Source organism: Xyrauchen texanus, chromosome 3, assembly GCF_025860055.1.
Source record: "Xyrauchen texanus isolate HMW12.3.18 chromosome 3, RBS_HiC_50CHRs, whole genome shotgun sequence".
Taxonomy (NCBI): Eukaryota; Metazoa; Chordata; class Actinopteri; order Cypriniformes; family Catostomidae; genus Xyrauchen; species Xyrauchen texanus.
In genome coordinates, this window is record NC_068278.1 from 20,879,642 (window position 1) to 20,899,237 (window position 19,596).

The following is a 19,596-nucleotide window of genomic DNA, read 5'->3' on the forward strand; positions in this document are numbered from 1 at the left end:
GAAAACTTTAATTTGCACTTAAATATTATTAAACTTTATAAAAGTATGACTAAATGTTTAAAAATAAAAAAAAAATAAAAATTCTAGTTTTTCTTAAAAATATTCATAAATACAGTATATGATATAGTTTATGAGGTCACATTTTAACCAAACAATGAAATAACACTGTGCAACAGCATCAAAAACACAATCACACCCCTGATCTAAAAGTCAGTAAAGGTTTTAAAGAAATATTTATTTGCTCATTATTCACACTTAATTGCATATACAAATGATCATTCCACAATACCAGGTAATACGCTGGAAATTTCACTAGTGGTTTAACAAAAGATTACCACAGGACCAAAGATACATTTCCAATTCTTGTTTCTTTATATAGAATCTTCTAGTTCAGGCCAAAATGCAGATTCTCCAGTGAGCAGTGCCGTCACACCTTGTCACATATGTTTAATGTATATGTTTGTATGTCTGTATATACTGTATATGGTTGCATTTGCACTGGAAGCTTCTGTCACCATGACACATTCCTTGTGTGTGTAAGCATACTTGGCAATAAAGCTCATTCTGATTCTGAGATCATCCAGCAGCTGATCAAACAGACTGGTTTGAACCACTTGACAATATCTCAGTGCTGGGCTGACCTGTGACATGCTCCATCCTCAACAGAGTTCTCAGGGCCTCAGCGAGGGTCACATGACAATCTCCCCAGGCGGAGGCTAGCATGCCTAGATTGAGGTGGACCAGGGTGTGGCATACAGGGGGACTGAGATCCAGAGGTGTTAAGAAGGTTTTGTCGGAAGGTACGTGATGTTCTTGAAGGTAGGTGAGGAGCAGGTAGCTGAGCACCCAAGAGCAGGCCTCTATGAAGGGCAGACAACGCTCCATGCATGGAGTATCCAAAGTTTTGGCACCTTCTTCTGTGCAATGATGCAGCTCCTCATGTAGGGCTGGAGAGGAAACCAGATCCAGAGGGGTCCGACCTTCATTGTCATGCAGCTGCAGCAGCGGAGAATCTGGAAAGGAACCAGAAGAACAATTTACTGTACATATTTACAACATAGTCTCAACCAATTGAGACAATCATGGATTGGTTAGATCAATTAAGATCAATTTTGTTAAATCTCCAATGCTTAGGTGATCGACATCACACCTACTAGTTTAGGACCACGTGAAGTCAGCAATGGACCCTTTTCGCATGTCCGAGCTTGGAATGGAAAAATTATAATCCACTGCAACCAAAATGTTCTAAAAGAGAGAGAGGAGAGAGAGGATTACGGCAGTCAGAAGAGATAAAGATGCCAAATTTACTGTCACTCCCTCAGCAGCTGTATATGATACCACACTAATATAACATACTGTAGTGATATACTTATACATGAAATTATTTCCAAATTTTAAAATTATTATTTTAAATAAGTTTGCGAGATTTATCAGTGGAAATGCATCACAACCAGTGAAAATGGTCCACAAGGGTTAGTAATGAGTAATCACTATTATTCAATGTGAAAATGCAATTAATTGAGAAAAAAATACATTAATTGTCAACAATTAAAGCAAATATTTTCTAACCATCATTAGACAGCTAATTTATGCTAACAGAACTAACATGCTGCAAACTCAATAACTAAAGATTTAAAACAGGATGGTTCAAATCACAATTTCCGTACATATGTAGTTAAAAAAAAAAAATATTTTCAAATGTATTATGTTAGCCCACATCTTGATAAATTAGCATTAGAAAACCTTACAAACAAGGTTATTTGGTAGGCTAGTACAATGGTAAAGTAATGACTTTGATGGTGAGACCATGGTACTTTGATATATGCTGAATGATTACCATATCCGTGCACCATGGTATTTACACGGTGCATTAAATGCTACTATTATGTTACATGTTCAAAAAAATCCAACAAAACATGATAGTGCTATCTTACAATTAGATTGTGTGTGTGTGTGTGTGTGTGTGTATTTATCACTTTGTGGGGACATTAGGGATAGTAAAACCAGACATTTTTGACATTGTGGGTACAATTTGTCGGCCCCCATGAGGAAAACAGCTTATAAATCATACTAAATTATGTTTTTTGAAAAAGTAAAATGCAGAAAGCTTTCTGTGAGGGTTTTGGTTAGGTTTAGGGGTTGGGTTAGGGGATAGAATATATAGTTTGTACAGTATAAAAACCATTATGTCTATGGAAAGTCCCCATAAAAAATGGAAACCAAACATTTGTGTGTGTGTGTGTGTGTGTGTGTGTGTGTGTGTGTGTGTGTGTGTGTGTGTGAATGTGGGACCAACTGTCTCCAGCAATTTTTTTTTACAAACGTAAAGAATTTCAAACAAATTTAAATGAACAGAATCAGATCAGAACTAGGATATTACTTTAATTAGGAATATTCCACGTTTAAAACTCCATTAATCTCCATTGACTGGATATGGGGCATAATATAAATTATGTATTTTGATTGGCCTCTCCTTTTCTTAAAAAGATATATTTTTGAATGTAAATACACTTTTTCAAAAGTATTGCCGCAAGACATAAACAATATGCGTGTTAATGATTTGAGTATGATAAAATCATTTACTAACCTTTTCTGTGTAAAGTTATTCCCATTTTTACAACTTAATTGCCGTGACCCAAAAATATCTGTAAAAATAATTATAATACAAATAATACAATTTTAACACCATTTTCAGCTCAAATAATACAAGAATTAATGGAGGTGCTTTTATACAATTATAAGCATATCATTTCTGCCTGTAAGTACCTCACTGTAACCTAATTGTTTTTGCTTTTTTTAAAGAAAAGGATGGAATTTTTCATTATGCCACTAATGCTGTCGATGGTGCTCAACTTGAATTGAACCCGGAATATTCATTTCTTTTTTTGTTGACAAACCCACTTTTAACTCTTAGCAATAATAAATTCCTTAGCAGTAATCCATTCAACTTTGGAGGTGATTCACAACAGAGCTTGTATATATTTTTATATAAGTTTATATAAAATGACTGACTTTTCCTCTCTGTATATGACTGCAGCTTAAGTGGCTTTAGTTTGGCTGAAGGTAAAGCCCACGCACACTCACTCTTGGCTTAGCAAACAGCAGCCGTGCCAAGTACACTTTGTTTGCATTTAAATCTCCCCATTTCTATTGCAAACGGCTCTTGACGATACTTGACTCTTAAACCCCTGTGCTAATATGGCAGTCATTCTGCTAAAGCTCAGACAATTTCTTAAAAGCTTTGCAGTGCTTTCCAGCCACTGTTGATCCTCAGATGAAATCCCACTATCAAAAGCCAGAATCATTATATGCTCAAGTGCAAGGCTGAAGGGGAAAAGATGTGCTGCTTTATATTACAAAATTGCTAAATACTTGGGGACAATAAATATCCTTGACTCTTTATTTTTCCCATCATTTGAATTATACAAAAAGTATATAACAAGCCATGTTTCATCTTATCCATATTTGATTAATGTCTTAATTATAAATCTTTGGAAATGCACAATCACCAATGTTTTAACTTTTACATCTTTTGATTGCAGATATTTGTATTAATCATTTTAAATAAAGGACAATTTGAACTGCACGATTATCAATGTTCCATATTTTAGATCTTTTGCTTGTTGCTATTTCTATTAACCTCTTTCAATTATCAATATTTGGAACAACACAACATTTTTATCTCCTTATGCCTGATGGAGTGGTGGTCGATGACCAACTTAACTTCACTGCCCACATGTCAACAACTGCCCAGGCTTGCTGGGCAGCATCAGGAACATCAGGAAAATCAGACCTTTCCTGTCTGAATATTCTATACAGCTCCTGGTCCAAGCTCTGGTCATTTCAAGACTGGTCTACAGTAATGCTACTGCAGATGGTTCAGAATGCAGCATTGCATCTGGTCTTCAATCAGCCAAAGATGGCTTATGTCACCCCACTCTTGATTTCCCTCTACTGGCTACCCATAACTGCTGGCATCAAATTCAAGGCTTTGGCCTTCAGGACAGCCAATGGAACCGCAACCACTTATTTGAGTTCACTCCTCCAGGTCTATGTCTCAACTCGCACTCTACGGTCAATAAACGAGCGGCACCTGGTGTATTTAATACCTAACATGTTTCTGGCTTTAGGGAAAACAGTGTTGTTGTCTGACAAGATGTAAACTCAGTTTTCTTTTGGTTCTTACTGTAAGACTTTAAATAGAGTGACAACTCCATAAAACTGCAAATGTCTTCTCTTTGTTGAATGTAGTGGCCTTGGATTGCCTCCAGTTTCCTCCCACTTGATGCTCCACAACTTTGATAAAAAATTGGACAGAGAGAAGGCCATGTTTTATGCACAGTTAAATGGTGCTTGAGCTCAGATAAGTTTTTTTTTCTTTCCCTTTATTATGGGGAATTATGGCATCCTTCAAAACACACTAGACTTTCAAATAAAATTCTCTTTCATTCCCACCAAGAAGAGTGCATACACTAAGTCAGGCTCAAGTGCTTAATTTTGCATTTAAAATACCATGACATTACACTGTAAGCTAATGATGAAAATGTAGCATTGGTATTCCAATAAAAGCATTAATTAAAACCATTAGACTGTGTGAGTGTTTAAGCGAAGATTTTACTGCTCGAAGTATAAAACACCCGTCTCAATTCTGTTTAAACCATGTTTTTCACCAGCCCAGAATACAAAATAGCACTTTAATAAATGAGCCTAGGTCATTTCAATGCACAATGCTACTGAAGTCCTCACGTCTGCAGCCATCAAGCTCATTTGAGTATATCATTCACTTTATGATTTCTACCTGAACTAGGCATAGGAATCGTAAACTATTCTAGTTCTATTATGATTCATTAATGATTCTGTTTGTTATCCTCACCAATAACTGGTCCCAACTATACAGTAACCAGTGTCTAAACAAAAACAATAATATTATTTGTTACATGTTTTAATTATTCTTTTTTTCAATTAAACACAATTACTACTAACATTAACTAAACTCTGCTGTGAATGTGTATTTACACAATACTCTGACTTATGTCTCATGAGACTTAAGAACAGTTCTCAGTTAATTTCAAGTTTTCAGTTCATTTCAAGACCATGTAATGACTTGGTTCAGTGAGTAAATCAAAATCTGCTCCCACAGATTCCGTAAGCAAGTTGTTAGACTTATTCAAACACATATCTCATGAGGCTGTGATTGACGAGTCTTTTTGACAATTCATTAAAAAAAGAACTGCCTCATGAGAGACATTTGTTCACAACTGTACAGTATATTTCTTGTTGCATGGAGTGCAGGGAACACTGTCAGTATATTAGGATGGAGTTCACCCAAATAGGCAGAAGAATGCAGATGTTAAAATTTCTTGATTCTCAACCTAACCTAAACCCACTGGAGACCCCATGAAAACAAAATTGGAGTTTTGTGGCTTTTAGTCCATGTCTATTAGCTTTGTGGATATTTATATACTGAACTAGTGCAGGGATGCACACGTGTGTGATTACACAACTATACAGTATATAAACCATATAAATAAAATATCTTACCGGTTGAGTAAGAATAAAAGCCATCTCTGAAAAGCCAAGCCGATGTTGATTCGGGTTTTACTACAGACTCTGTTGCAAGGTTATTTTCGTAAACTAAAACTGAAACGAAAATGAAAATTATTGATTATAAAACATATTTGTAAACTGAAATAAAATAATATTTCATAACAAATGAAAAACTAAACTAAACTAACAGCAGTTATTAAAAAACAAACTGAAATAAAATTTCGCTAAAATAAATGATCACTTTCGTAATCAACAGTCTCTTATCATATGGCAGGAAAATCTGATCTCTGTGTGTATTTGAGATATGTTCATCTTCAGATGATATTGAAAGACCGGTAGGATGGTAGGAAGTCTTTATTTAAAAACAAGAATAAAAATATTTTTCACGATCTTCTATAGATGAAGATGAAACAAACAATCCGCCCAGCCACTTCCGGGTTCTTTTGGTAGCCCAGAAAAGAACCGTTCTCTATGGGTTTTTCGCTCAAATTGCGCTGACACTGCCCAAAATATGCTGTTTGTGGGGTTGAATCACCCTGTTTTCCACAGATTATTGGAAATTAGTGCAAACTCATGGTTGCATCAGGAAATACTCAGGACTTTACATAAATGATGGTAATTAAAAGGTCACCGTCATTGTTATCACATCAGCTCTGTTAGATACAATTGACCCACAACAGCTGTTGATGGATATTAACTTCACGCAAACTCCGATCGTAAACGAATGCATTTAATTTCCAAAGTGCTGTCACTCACAGATATGAGGTCAAATATAATCTAACAATGATCATATTTGACCAGATGTAACGGGAGCAACAGGATCCGTCTCCATCAATGCAGTGCATTGGCCACTGTTTGTGAAAGGATGAGTGAATAAAAATAATGTCATACAGCAAAAATGATGCCTTTGTATTTATTTTGAATGCAGTAAATAATATTGTTCTATCGAAAATGGCTGTTTTAAGTTTTGATATGGAATAGGATAATATTGATGTAAAATATTAATATTTATTGTATGTATGTTAATAATTTAAGCAGTTAAGACACATTGTATGTCTGGTGGTAGTTTTCATTTCTAAGTTCATAAATTCTTAGGCTTTAGAAGTGTGTTAAACGTGTGAGGATTTGTATTCATCAACCAGTTATAAGTCCAGCATAGTCATACAGGCTTATTGAACCAAGTTTAGACTAGTTTTGCCAAAATTTAAAAAAAGAACCCACATAATGTGACAGAATTTATCTTAAGTTTATCTTAACTTTTCTTAAAATTAACAGACATTATTACAATCAACAAAGCTTAAAAGATTATTTTCACCAGTGAAATCTGCCGCTCAAAAGAACCCAGAAGCGAAGTTTCCTGCGGTGTGACGTCAGAGTAATTGAATCTATAAATATGTTCAGGTCCTACTGTGGCGAAGGCTGGCATACTGAGGTACCAGGTGCAATACTATGGTAAAGGTGCTAGTGTGTTCGCATTAGCATTAGACCATGTAAACATTACAAATTACACATAATCTAATGCAAATATCTTACTTTCAATCATCATCAAGTTGTTATAACAGCTTCTTTTACTGACTTCATGTGGATTCCATTCATAGAATGAATCACAAAGTATAATATTAGTCCAGTGCCAGATCTGGTCAATAAACCTATACAAATACCAGGGATCGACTGGAAAATATTGACAAACCAATAATTTTCATAGTCATCTATATATTCATGACATCTTTCATCAGTCTAAACATAATTTTTTCGCCTTACATAGCATATCCGAATGAGGAAGTCTGTTCATGTGGTCTCTGATGTGATACACTTTTTTTCTTCATGTCCATATCTGGATAATTTCTGCGCTACAGCGGCTTCTGACTTTGTGGTTGATTGGATAACATACTATAGTTAACAGACGACCATGGATTTCAAGAATATATAAGACACGTATCATATCGTATGCAGTAAATGTAAACATATATAAACAAAGTGACGGAGCGCCCAGTGTTGGTATGGTGACCATCAACAGTTTAACTAGATTTCCAGTTTAACAATAATTTGAGTTCACTTGAACTTTACATACATTTAACTTTCATACTTTTTATTTGCTTTTGTTTGGTTCTTTGTGACTTTGTTGAATCTCAAACCATTATGTTACTGTTATAATGCACAAGTTGACCAGATGTAACGGGTGTCCCACACCATACACATGCAGTAGCCAGGGCTTATTTTCTCTGTGTATGGATATGACGTGAAAATGCACAGGTAAATGACATATGTATGCAATTTCCCAAGAAACCCGACAGCTCTAAAATATAAATTATTATTATAATTTTATAAGTGTATTTGGGAAAAAAACATGGTTTGAAATGGATTTTTTTTTTGCACACTCTCATTAATAACATTTTGTTATTTTTAACAAAGTGTAGCTTAAACATGGTAGATTAAAGATAGATTACAAATATGATTTTTTTCAGATTATATAGGAAATTCTAAGGCAATTTATTTTTTAGGATTTCAGAATGAAACTGAAATAAGGTCAAATAATGTCAAAATTTTTACACTTTTTAATAAGGAATTGTTTATAATTTCTGCAGACCATCTTACGGTCCCTGGACCCCAGTTTGAAAAGTCTGATATGTCCCATCCAAACTTCCTGTTTCAAATATGAAACAAGTTAATAAAGGAAGGACAACTGCACTTGTCAAATTAATTCATAGGGTCTTTAACTCCCTTCACGTGTGCTGAGCAAACCCATCCACCATCAGAGACCATCATCCAAGTGGGTGGCAGCAGAAAGCAGAGGTGCCAGTTTTTGTTTTTTTTAACGTCGGTCCCTACTGCAGAGCTGTCAAACTTCCTGTCAGGCCAAAACCTGGAATATGACAAAGGCTGAGGATGGGGTTTTGATGAGCGTGCTGGGCTGCCGTCCTGACTGCCTGCCTGAATACACGCTCAGCACACCAGCAACTCCTGATGAATGCAAGCTACGGGCAGATCTCCCTCCCCCCGGACAGCATGATCAGCCGCAACACTTTCTTCACAATGGCCCATGAAATACACATCTGTCAGTGCTTTGCCACAACGACAATACACACACACAGTAACAAAAGTGGTCAGACAGGGTTTTGATATGATACTGGCTCACGTGTCAGGGCGAACGATTGAAGTGAATCCAGGTATTGGCGTGATGTGTCAGATCCTCCGTTCGGTAGATACATAAAACACCTGGGGGGATTAAATGCCAGGGCTGGTAATTATGCATGCCATACAGGACACACACTACTACAACAACAACAACAACACCACAAATATGTATGTAAAAAAGCAGGGGAATTCAGCCCTTTCAAATATTTGCACCTCTGCCACAGACAAGCTGGTGCAGCAAACATGAATATAAACTAGGCATCAGTCACAGCAAAGCAAGCCACCCCTTAGCCTTTAGAGGGCAGACGAAGACTAGGAATAGAGAGGTGGAGGAGGGGAGGCAGAGACATAAAGAAAATGATTTAATCTCTTCTGTATCTACACACACATAATGGAGAAAAGTCTGACTATACTATATGCGTAAGCAACTGGGCACATTGATAAGGGATGGGTCACAATGGTCAACAGTCATCCAACAACTGCCTAGTTGATTAGTAAGGTTGATCTAGATTTATTTATTAATTTTTTTTTGTGTCTGTGCTTTAATTATTATGATGAAAGTGGACCGTGCTGTGTCTTAAGCCGGTCATACACCGGTCGGGAACTCCACACTGCGACATGGGTAGGACAAGGCAAAGGTACTGTACATGCATAGAGTGAGAAGTCCAAAACAGTGAATCTAATCACAGTACAGAAAAAGTTACATACAATGGTTTCGAATTTTAAGACACTCTGTGTCGTGTTTGCATGGTAAAACCCTCCAGGAAAAGCTGTGTCTTTAAATTCCCCCATAAGCATTGCGATTTTTGAGACAGTGTCTCAAGTTAAAAATGGATACACTTTTAAAAATATGTCTTAAAACCTTTGCATTCTCTTTCAATTTGTTGCGCTTTGATTTTTTAAAAAGTGTTTCGACTAGTCGTTGGGTTGCCTGAATTAGTCAACTAATCTGTCGTAAGCTGCATATTTAGGCTTTATAATTAGACCTGCCATGCCTCGCATAACCAACCGAGCAGACCCCTCGCGCTGAGTCGATGCCATTATGCCAGGCTGATATAGAGAGATGCTGTTCCTCCCTTCTATATTATCAAAGCAAGCTTCCACTGAGTTTAAAACGTTTTACTGGATTGCATTTTTTTTACAACTGGAATGCCCATTTCATTTACAGGCATTGGCACATTTGTATTGCACAGCATTATTCATTCTTTGATTTCATGTGATTCAAGAATGGTATCATGGTCAATGGTATCAGCCAGCAGCCATGTCACCCAACAGCTCTTGCCTGGTTGCCCACTAAAGCTAAGCAGGGTTGAGTCACTACCTGGATTGGAAGCTGTTTTCTGGAAGAGATATTAGGGTGGCCAGCATTGGGTGCTCATCCTGGGGTCTGTGTGGGTCCTAATGCCCCGGTATAGTGACGGGGACATTAAACTGTAAAAAGGCATTGTCCTTCAGATAAGACGTTAAACCGAGGTCCTGACTCTCTGTGGTTATTAAAAATCCCATGGCACTTCTCATAAAAAGTAGGGGTGTACTGTAGTGTCTTGGCCAAATTCCTCCCACTGGCCCTTATGTATCATGGCCTCCTAATAATCTCCATCCCTGAATTGGCTACATAACTCTTCTCTCCATCAATAGCTGGTGTGTGGTGGGCATTCTGGTGCACTATGACTGCCGTCGCAACATCCAGGTGGATGCTGCACACTGATGGTGGTTGAGGAGAATCCGCCAATACTATGTAAAGAGCTTTGAGAGCCAAGAAAAGCCCTATATAAATGAAAGGAACAGGAATTACTTTCAGGAACTGAGTGACTGCCATATTCATGTACTATGGTATTTACATGATCCTCCAAGGCACTTTAAAGAATCAATGGAATTACCAAGGTGTATGGCCAAAAAACATGCTATTCTCATGGTATTAATAACAACTTGCTCCGTCCCAGAAATTATTTAGCTTTTTGGCCGACATCAGCAAGAACTGTCATTTTTCAATACCTCCACTCCATCCACCAGTCAAATACAGTAGAGGCCACTTTTCATGATTCAATTAATTCTCCATGGATAAAATCAAGTGCCACCCTACATTTTTTCCTTACTAAATATCTTGTTTCTGTCAGTCATACTTCATAATATGCATGTTAAGATTTATTTGATCATTCAATTTCATTATTTCACATAACCTGAAGAACTGATATGAGTAGGACCCTTAGCATTTACAATAGTTATTGCAAACATAACAAATGTGATTTTGTTCTGTTGTTAGATAGAAACACATTTCAGAAAGTAAAAAGGAACGTGTTAACAAGTTATGATACTGTATATTGCCATTAAAATGTAATAACCCTAATGAATATTTCACATAATTCATATTGTCACGGTCTCGCTCACCTGCACCGTGTTTCGTGTCGTCTGCACCGTGTTTCGTGTTATCTGCCCCGTGTTTTCTGTTTCACCCGTCACTAGTCACTTTCCATGTCACGCTCCCTTGTCATCCGCCCCGTGTTATCTGTTTTACCGTTCACGCCACCTGTCATGTCTTCCTTGTTGTCCGCCCGTGTTTCACTGTCTCTGTGAAAACTACACTTCCCTTCTTACCGTCGTTTCCGGCCCTGTCTGCGTGTTGTTGTCCGCACCTGTCTGTCATTTTGTCATTACCGTGTCTCTTTATTTAAACCCCGCTGTTTCCCCTTACCTTTGTCGTGCGTTAACGTTCCGTGTCTCCTCTGATGTCTGGTAAGACGCTCTCTGTTCGTGTTCCCTGCCATTTTGTCAACTCGTTTGTGGTTACCCAGCTATCGGTCAGTCCGTCCGAGGTTACCCTGCTGTTCTCGCGCCCCTGCCTGTTTGACTCGTTTGAGGATTTCCTCTGCATTCTCTAGTGTTTAGTTTACCCTTTTTTCCCATCGTGGATTTTTGCTTTGTTCCAGTGTTTTGTTTCTTTTGTGTTGTTATTAATAAAGCCGCACTTGGATCCACATCCCTGTCTGCATTCTCCTGTTTCCACACCACATCATAACACATATGATAAAAAGTTTGGAAGAACACATACCACACCAAACTCAGTCACTCAGTACCACATAAAGCCTCAGCTCAGTCTGAGAAGGTTAATAAGTTAATTAAGCATTTTAATAGGAGAAATATTATGCAGAATAAACTCAAATGCAATCGCAATCAGAGGGAGAGAGATAGAAACAGAAAGAGAGTCTGAGAAGAGAAGCTGATTAATGTATTTGGTGTGACTAACACAAACAAACAAACAGAGCATGAGGAGTTGTGTAATAACTAAATTGAGAGTTTTGCCAGAGCTTTAATCTAATGCAGAAATGAGATGCAAAATGAGAGAGGGGAAATACTCCCATTAATGTACATAGAAAAGGAAAACAACTGCATTTGAACTCAGCCTTATTAACAAAGACATAAAGTCATCGTTTGTCATAACAGAGCTGGAGATGTGGCAATGAGGAGCTCTAAGACTTTAAGTTGATTATATAATCTAACACCACAACAAAAGAAACAATGGCTCCTTTGTTACTTAGTGGATTAGTGACAAATATTGTAAATATCGAAGAAGGATATACCATAATAACAAGATTATTGATACTACGTATATGGTAAACTTTGGAAGCCATAAAACCTTTGAAGGGTTCAGACAGTCATAAGCGAATGGTGGGCTAGTTCAATGACATAGATGGTCGTTTCACTAACCAAGGCTGTTTGGGTGTATCATAAAACTGATATATTTAAAGGCAATATTAACCTTTTAAACTCAGGGACATTTTTGGGCTGCCACCTGCAATTTTTCACTCTCAAATTTAAAAGCTCACCATTTACACATACTGTGGACTAATTGCCAAAAATTGGTCTAATCTATTCAGTAAATAAATTAAAATAAAAAAGGACTCCAATTATTCATAACTAATATTGTATATGTTCACAATCTTATGACGTATAGAATTTCTTCTTGAAATCTTTTTTTTCTCTTCTAACTTTATAAGCATGTAATTCTGGTTCTGTTCACACCATCTACCTCCAAAAAGTCTTATTTTACTCCACTGGATGACATTCGCAATACATTTTAATGTAAACTTTCCAAGTGAAACAGAATAATATTGAACAAGAAAAACTGGGCATCATAAACCACCATATTATGCTTTGTTATTATTAGTCATTATAACTTATCAATTATTAGTTATTATTATTTTCCTCACCCACTCATCTTTGGTTACGTCAGCAGAAAAGTAATCTTTGACATAAAGTTATTACATTTTGATGAAAGGTTGTTTGGAAATGATGATATGTAGCATGGATGTATTATCAACAAATTACCCAGTTCTACGATAAAAAGTCCCATAGTAGCGTTCATTGTATTTTTCCTTTTAGGAGGCCATCAGCTCTGCTAATTTCCCAGTATGAGAAGTTGTAAAATTACCAGAAAAGTTCTGCTTTGATGCTATATGTGAACAAACAACACATTCTCACACCCCAACTCGTCACATACGGACGCTCGGGCAGGACCCCTTGGCGTCGCATATCGACGCGCCGGGTGTACCTTTGGCGTCGTTTTACGACGCGTCTGGTTTCGAAACATAAAAAACCAGTTGGAGGGCCATTGTAGCATATTCCTTTTGATTTGTATTGATCGCGGTCTCGACTCTCGACCCGTTCGCGGCGTGAGCTTACCCGAGACGTGACATTTCAACGCTACACGCTCCGGTTCAGAGATACGTAGAACGTGACGTGTCCGGGGTTTTAAACATCAAAAAACAGTTGGAGGGCCATTGCAGCCTATTCCTTTTGATTGTTATTGATCGCGGTCTCGACTCTCCACCCGTTCGCGGCGTGAGCTTACCCCAGACGTGACATTTCAACGCTGCACGCTCCGGTTCGCGAAGATACATGGAAGTCTATGGGACCGCCCTGCGCGTCGAAAAACGACGCCAAAGGTGTACCTGGCGCGTCAATATGCGACGAAACCGCCCGAAGCGTCCGTACGTGACGAGTCGGGGTGAGGAACAAACCTATAAACATAACAGTTTGAGCACATGCGAGGTCAGGACATGCTGATGTAATGAAGTCTGCTTTGGGCCATTCACAAAGTTCTGATGTATATGTTTTTACTCTGCACCGTTTGACGCCTGTGACTCAGGAGTCCATTTTTTTTGGCCTAATTGGACAGAATGTTGTTACATTGGAATTTCTTTGTCGACAGCTTACAGGAAAAGTAAGTGATTCCATTACTTATGATTAGAGTTGGGGTACTCGAGTCCAAGTCAGAGTTATGAGTCCAATTTTAAGGAACTTTGACTTGTCACAGACTCTGTTGCAGTTTTACTTGGACTTGACTCGGACTCGAGCCTTTGGGACTTGGGATTATTTTTTCAGAGTCCAGGGCATTTGATTTGTGATGCAATTAACAAAATAAAGAAATAAAAATAACAAAACAAATAAATGAACACTCTGTCTGCATGCAGTTGTAGCACCCCCTGATGTCGTAGACATAGCAAGAGTTTGTTTCACATTTTGACAAAAAACACCTGCAGAGCGGCACACTCAGTCAACCAAGATGCTTGAATGTTACTACGGAGAATGCTGTATAACATCGATTACTGAGGAGGCTGGCATGACGAACACTTAAAGACAATGTACTAGAAACTACAAGGCAGTTTCGCATGGCACAGGACCTGACTGGTAAAATCGCACACGGCGTTTGTGCAGCCAAGACGGTGCTCACATCGACGTTTTCGCCATCAATAAGAACTAAATTAAGTCAAGTCACCCACATCATGTCTCTCACAGTTTACTAAAACAACTTATCAAACTACAAATTCAGAAAAATATTATAATTATTGGACTATTAAGTCTTTTTAGGCATAATGTATCCACACATGTACGCAACAACTTAAACTGGTCCTTGATGAATTAACTGTAACATTTAAAAAAGTATGGGGGGGGGTTTGTTAGTGCTAATGCAAACTGCAACTCTGAAAAACAGATAAAAAGCACCTATTTATTGTTTTTCTATTTTAGATTTTACAGATTCATTTTTTTATGCATTATTTCTTGTAAAGCTGCTTTCAAACTTTCTTTTTTTTTTTTAAACGATTACACACAAACCCATCAGGATTTTAGGTCCACAATCAGTGCATAGAACTGAATAACATTTTCCGTGAATTAACAATCATGTCTGTGTTCAATGGCCCTAATATTAGCAGTGGGCTTTACCAGTGTTTTCAGATGTAGTATTTGCAGTCAAGTTGTGAGATGTAACTTCTCAGCAAGTGTTAATTACTACTGTGTTGACTCATTATTTTCCCAAACCTGTCAACAGATAGAGACAAAAAGAAATCTCAGTATATGTTATTTCTTTCGATAGGGATAATTTTAGATAAAAGTAAACTAAATTGAAAGGAAAAATTTAAAATGAACAGGACAGTTTTTTCTTCATACACCTAAAGGATATGCTTTCATTCTGAAACCACTTTGAGGTTTGTTCTGTAGAAATCTAATCATAAAATAAGACAATTGTTTTTCTTAGTTGTGAAAGTTAAAATAAGCTTCAAATATTGATGTTGAGTTTACGGTTACAATTTGAATTCAGATTCATGAACAGATTCATTCGGACTCGACTCGGATTCGGCCCATTTTGGACTCGGACTCGACTCGGACTGGATTGTTTAAAGATTCAAACTTCACTATCACTCGACTATAGGTGGGTGCTCACTGTATGATTTTAGCCACGATTCTGCCGTCTGAGACAAATTTCGGGAATCCTAAAGGATTTCTCTCGTCGCAGGGCAAAATCGGATGTCCGATTAATAGCCTTTGCAATGATTTTCAGCTGCCGACGAAATTCGGGCAGTGTCTGAAATTTAGCACCGTAGCCGTATAGTGTGACTGCTATTATGTCGGCCAGATGAGATATTCAACACCCTAATTCACTTGGAAAGAAACCTTCTCCGTGTTTGCACCACTATAGCAACATTTGTGCCCAGTTATCACTCTACTCAAGCACCTTCAATGTTTTTTCTTCTTTTCATTTTATATAAAAAGTTTTAATAAATAAATGAGCAGAAAATACTTCAAGAAAAGTGTAACACGTCAGCAATATGAAAGCGTTATTCCCTGAATTAAGTAAATACAGAGCTTACAAAATGAAAATAAATATATGATTGCATTTTCTCGTTTTTTTCTTTACATTTATTTTAATACTTTTAATACATTTACTTCAAACGTCTGTAAACGTCTTTAGTTAAGATTCACACCACTCCAATTTTATTTATAAATAAATAAATAAAATAAATTAGAAAGATTGAACAATATATACTGGTAAATATTTATGTAATTTTTTAATCCAAATCACCAAAAACAGTTGGATACAATTATAGAAATCTATGTAAAGTTTGTGCATCATCCATAGGGAATTTGCAGGCACTATATATTATCAGCCTTTATGAATTTGTTTCATTTTGCGTGGCCGAAAGTTTACTAATCTAAAAGAGGAGAAAGACGTACTATAACCCACCTTTTTTGTTTTTTTCCAATGTGAACAGAGAAGTTTGTAATTTTTCGTGCCACATGTCTTTTTATTTCCACAATTGTATCCATCTTTCTTGTAAATGTGAGCCTATGCTCGTGATGGAGTGGTATTGGATTAATGGAAATGCTGATGTCCTGACTTTCAGAGTGAGGTCCTCCGTGGTGGGCAAATTTCGCCGTTTCGCTTCTATTCCACAACACTCCCGTAACTTGAGTCACGTTCACTGATCGGGACGATTGGGACCACAGTCATCTACGATGTATATCGTGCAGTCTGACATAATGTTGCACAGTGTGCCATGGCGATATTAATGCGTTCATATCGTACAGTCTGACACTCAACAATCATAAAGGACTATTATAAATCATACAGTGTGCACCCGCCTTCAGGTGGTCTCAAACTAACACTACTCATGATAAAATAACTAGCCTCCTTTGGCAACGAGGTATACGCAGGACCAAAAGCCAAGTGATCAGTTTAACAGCTTGATAGCTTATAGGTAATTTCCAGCAAATTACAAAACAAAGTTTAACAGCATTTTGGTGCTGATGTGTGATTGGTAGCAGCATGGAAAAAAGACGGAAAGCTGTTGAATGTGAATAGCAGATGTGGTACATTTACCAGAAAAGGCAATTTTACTGCAATTTAAGGGGTCACATGTGCGAAAGTGGCTATTGGCAGAAACGTCTGCCTAATGGCCACAAACACTGCTTATAGAAACGACTTCACCCTTTACCTATATATCAGCAACAACCACTTGCTAGAAATGCACAAATGGCTACAGTTCATAAATGGCATCATAACCTTATAAGGATCTCATCAAAGCCAGAGTCTACTTGACTCAACTGAGTATTTATGCAAGAAACCTCAATTGGGTTTTAAGCAACAGCTCTTTACTGCACATTCTGAATTACATGGATCAAAAAAATCTGTTAGATGCTGGCCAGCATGCAAGAGACCCCAAGTCATGCCAGCAAGCCATCCTTAATCCATCCAATGCCAGAAAACAGAGCTGTATCCAACAGCAACCAGTAAGCATCAAAGGGATAGGTCACCCAAAATTGAAAATACTGTTATCATGCATATCATCCTCATATTGTTCTAAACTTCTATCACTTTCTTTCTTAAGTGGAACACAAAAGAGATGTTAGGCAGAATGTTAACATCAGTCACCATTCACTTCGTTGCATCTTTGTCCATACAATGAAAGTGAATGGTGACTAAGGCTAACATTCTGCCTAATATCTCCTTCTATGTTCCTTACAAGAAAGAACGATATACAGGTTTGGGATAAATTAGGTTGAAATTAATAAAGACAGAATTCATTCGCTCATCTTTTGTTGGATACAAGCTGCTAGGGGCCGGAAGCTGATTGAAATACAAATCAGCAAATCGCAAAGTAAAATTAAGCTCTACCAAGCTTAGAATATGTGTGTGTATTTGGAGGGGGAGGATTGAGCATGCAGCCTTGGGCAAGGCATGCTGATGACACCCATCCCTGCTCTTGGCCATGGCACGGTTTGCCTGCCAGTGCCCCGGGGCTGGATTAGGAGGGTCTTTTCTTTCACCCCCACCCCCGTCCACTAACATTCATTATTATTTCATGTTGAGGATGCAGGGATTGTGTGGGCTGCGTTTTGCATGATGTAAAAGTTGAGGTGTACAACCTTGAAAGCAGAGACCAATGGTCAAGGAAAACATGAAAAATGTAAAACGTGTTAAACAATGAAAAACGTGACTGAAAATCATACTTTAAAAATTTGTTGTCTTTAGCCCCAGTGAGCAAGCCAAAAGTGACTGTAGCAAGAAATCCAAAACTCCATAAGATGTTAGATATTGGAGAAAAGAAAAAAAACTTGGAAGAAACTAGGCTCTGCTGGGGAACCAGTGCCTCTTGGCTAATGGTGAGAGCAAGGTGAAAGTGTGTTCACTTCATGTACAAGAGCAAGTACAGCACAAGATTTGGCTGGTTAGCATGACCCAGCTTGTCCCTTCAAAAGTCAACGACGATAGTTGACAACAGTTTTTTTATTTCTGCATATGTTTGCCGATGAGGATGCTAACATATGCTGTTGGAATGGTTATAACAATATTACAAAGTGAATGATGTAAATTGCTCACTGTTCATTTTAATTTTCCATTTTGCCTAAAAAAATGTCACATATGATTTGTGCAGATCTGATCGGATTTCATTTCAAGTTCATTTTGAAAGCTCTAATTGTAATACATTATAATACATGCAGATCGTAAGAGTATGTTTTAGATATATATTGTTGGGTGCTGGGTGTGAAACAGATACATATTTTACTTTATAGTAAAAAAGGACTTAAATATTAATCTATTTCTCACCCACACCTATCATATCACTTCAGAAGACATATCTTAAACCACTGGAGTCATATGGATTATTTTTATGCTGCTGTTATGTGCTTTTTGGACCTTTAGATTTCTGGACACCATTCACTTGAAATGTATGGACTTACAGTACATTGCAGAGATGTTAAAAAAAAAAAAATTCTTTGTTTGTGTTCAGCAGAAGAAATTATGTCATACACATCTGGGATTCAATTATGATATATTTTTCATTTTTGGGTGAACTATCTCTTTAATCCTAATATGTTCCTTTTGTCATCACAATGTGTTGTACATACAATTTACAATAATGTTTGATTTTGAGGGACATTGTGAAGCAACTCCATTCATAAGTCTGGTCAGAATTCCATGTAAAATCTTGGCATTCACTTGATCATCTATGAAAAATATGATGGCGAACAGCATGGATCAGTCCTCAGGTTGTGTGCGAATGTGTGTGTTTGTGTCTTATGAGGGATCTCAGTGGTTGTCTGCTTCCCAGACGCATCACATTTCTAATTTCAAGCACTGGTATTGGGCCAATCTCTGTCAGAAAGACGAGAAATGACTGGATCATGTTCTCACCGGGACCAAACAATCCCAATCTAATTTACTTTTTGAGGCCAGAATATCTACACGAGTTAATAGGGGAGCAGAATCAAATTAACTATAATTAGTCAAAATGGAAAAGAGAGAGAGAGAGAGAGTGAGGTGTGTGGCATATCAGGAGCCCATCTTGTTTCGTCTCTTCTTTGGGTTCCTCCCCGTCGTCTAGCAATGCTTACCGCATTGACACATGCCGTGCTCACTTCAAAGCTCGTGAACAACGATTGCATGTGGCACGCAAACAGCCAGGCGCGCCAAAACATTTCTGTACTGACAGATTTCCCCCGTGAAAAACCAGCATGTGGATTTCGAGAGAGCCGCAGACCTGACTTGTCTAATCTTTTCAGGAGAATGCTAACAGCGTCATTCACGTTGATAAGTTATTCCTGTAGAATGATGGCTTTTATAGAGGAAAGAAA

General features: G+C 37.6%; 1 pseudogene; it reads right to left on the minus strand.

Annotated features, from left to right (window-relative positions):
• Window positions 1–224: 224 nt before the first annotated feature.
• The window catches only part of LOC127624399 (uncharacterized), a 113,801-nt pseudogene continuing 94,429 nt past the window's right edge, over window positions 225–19,596 (minus strand).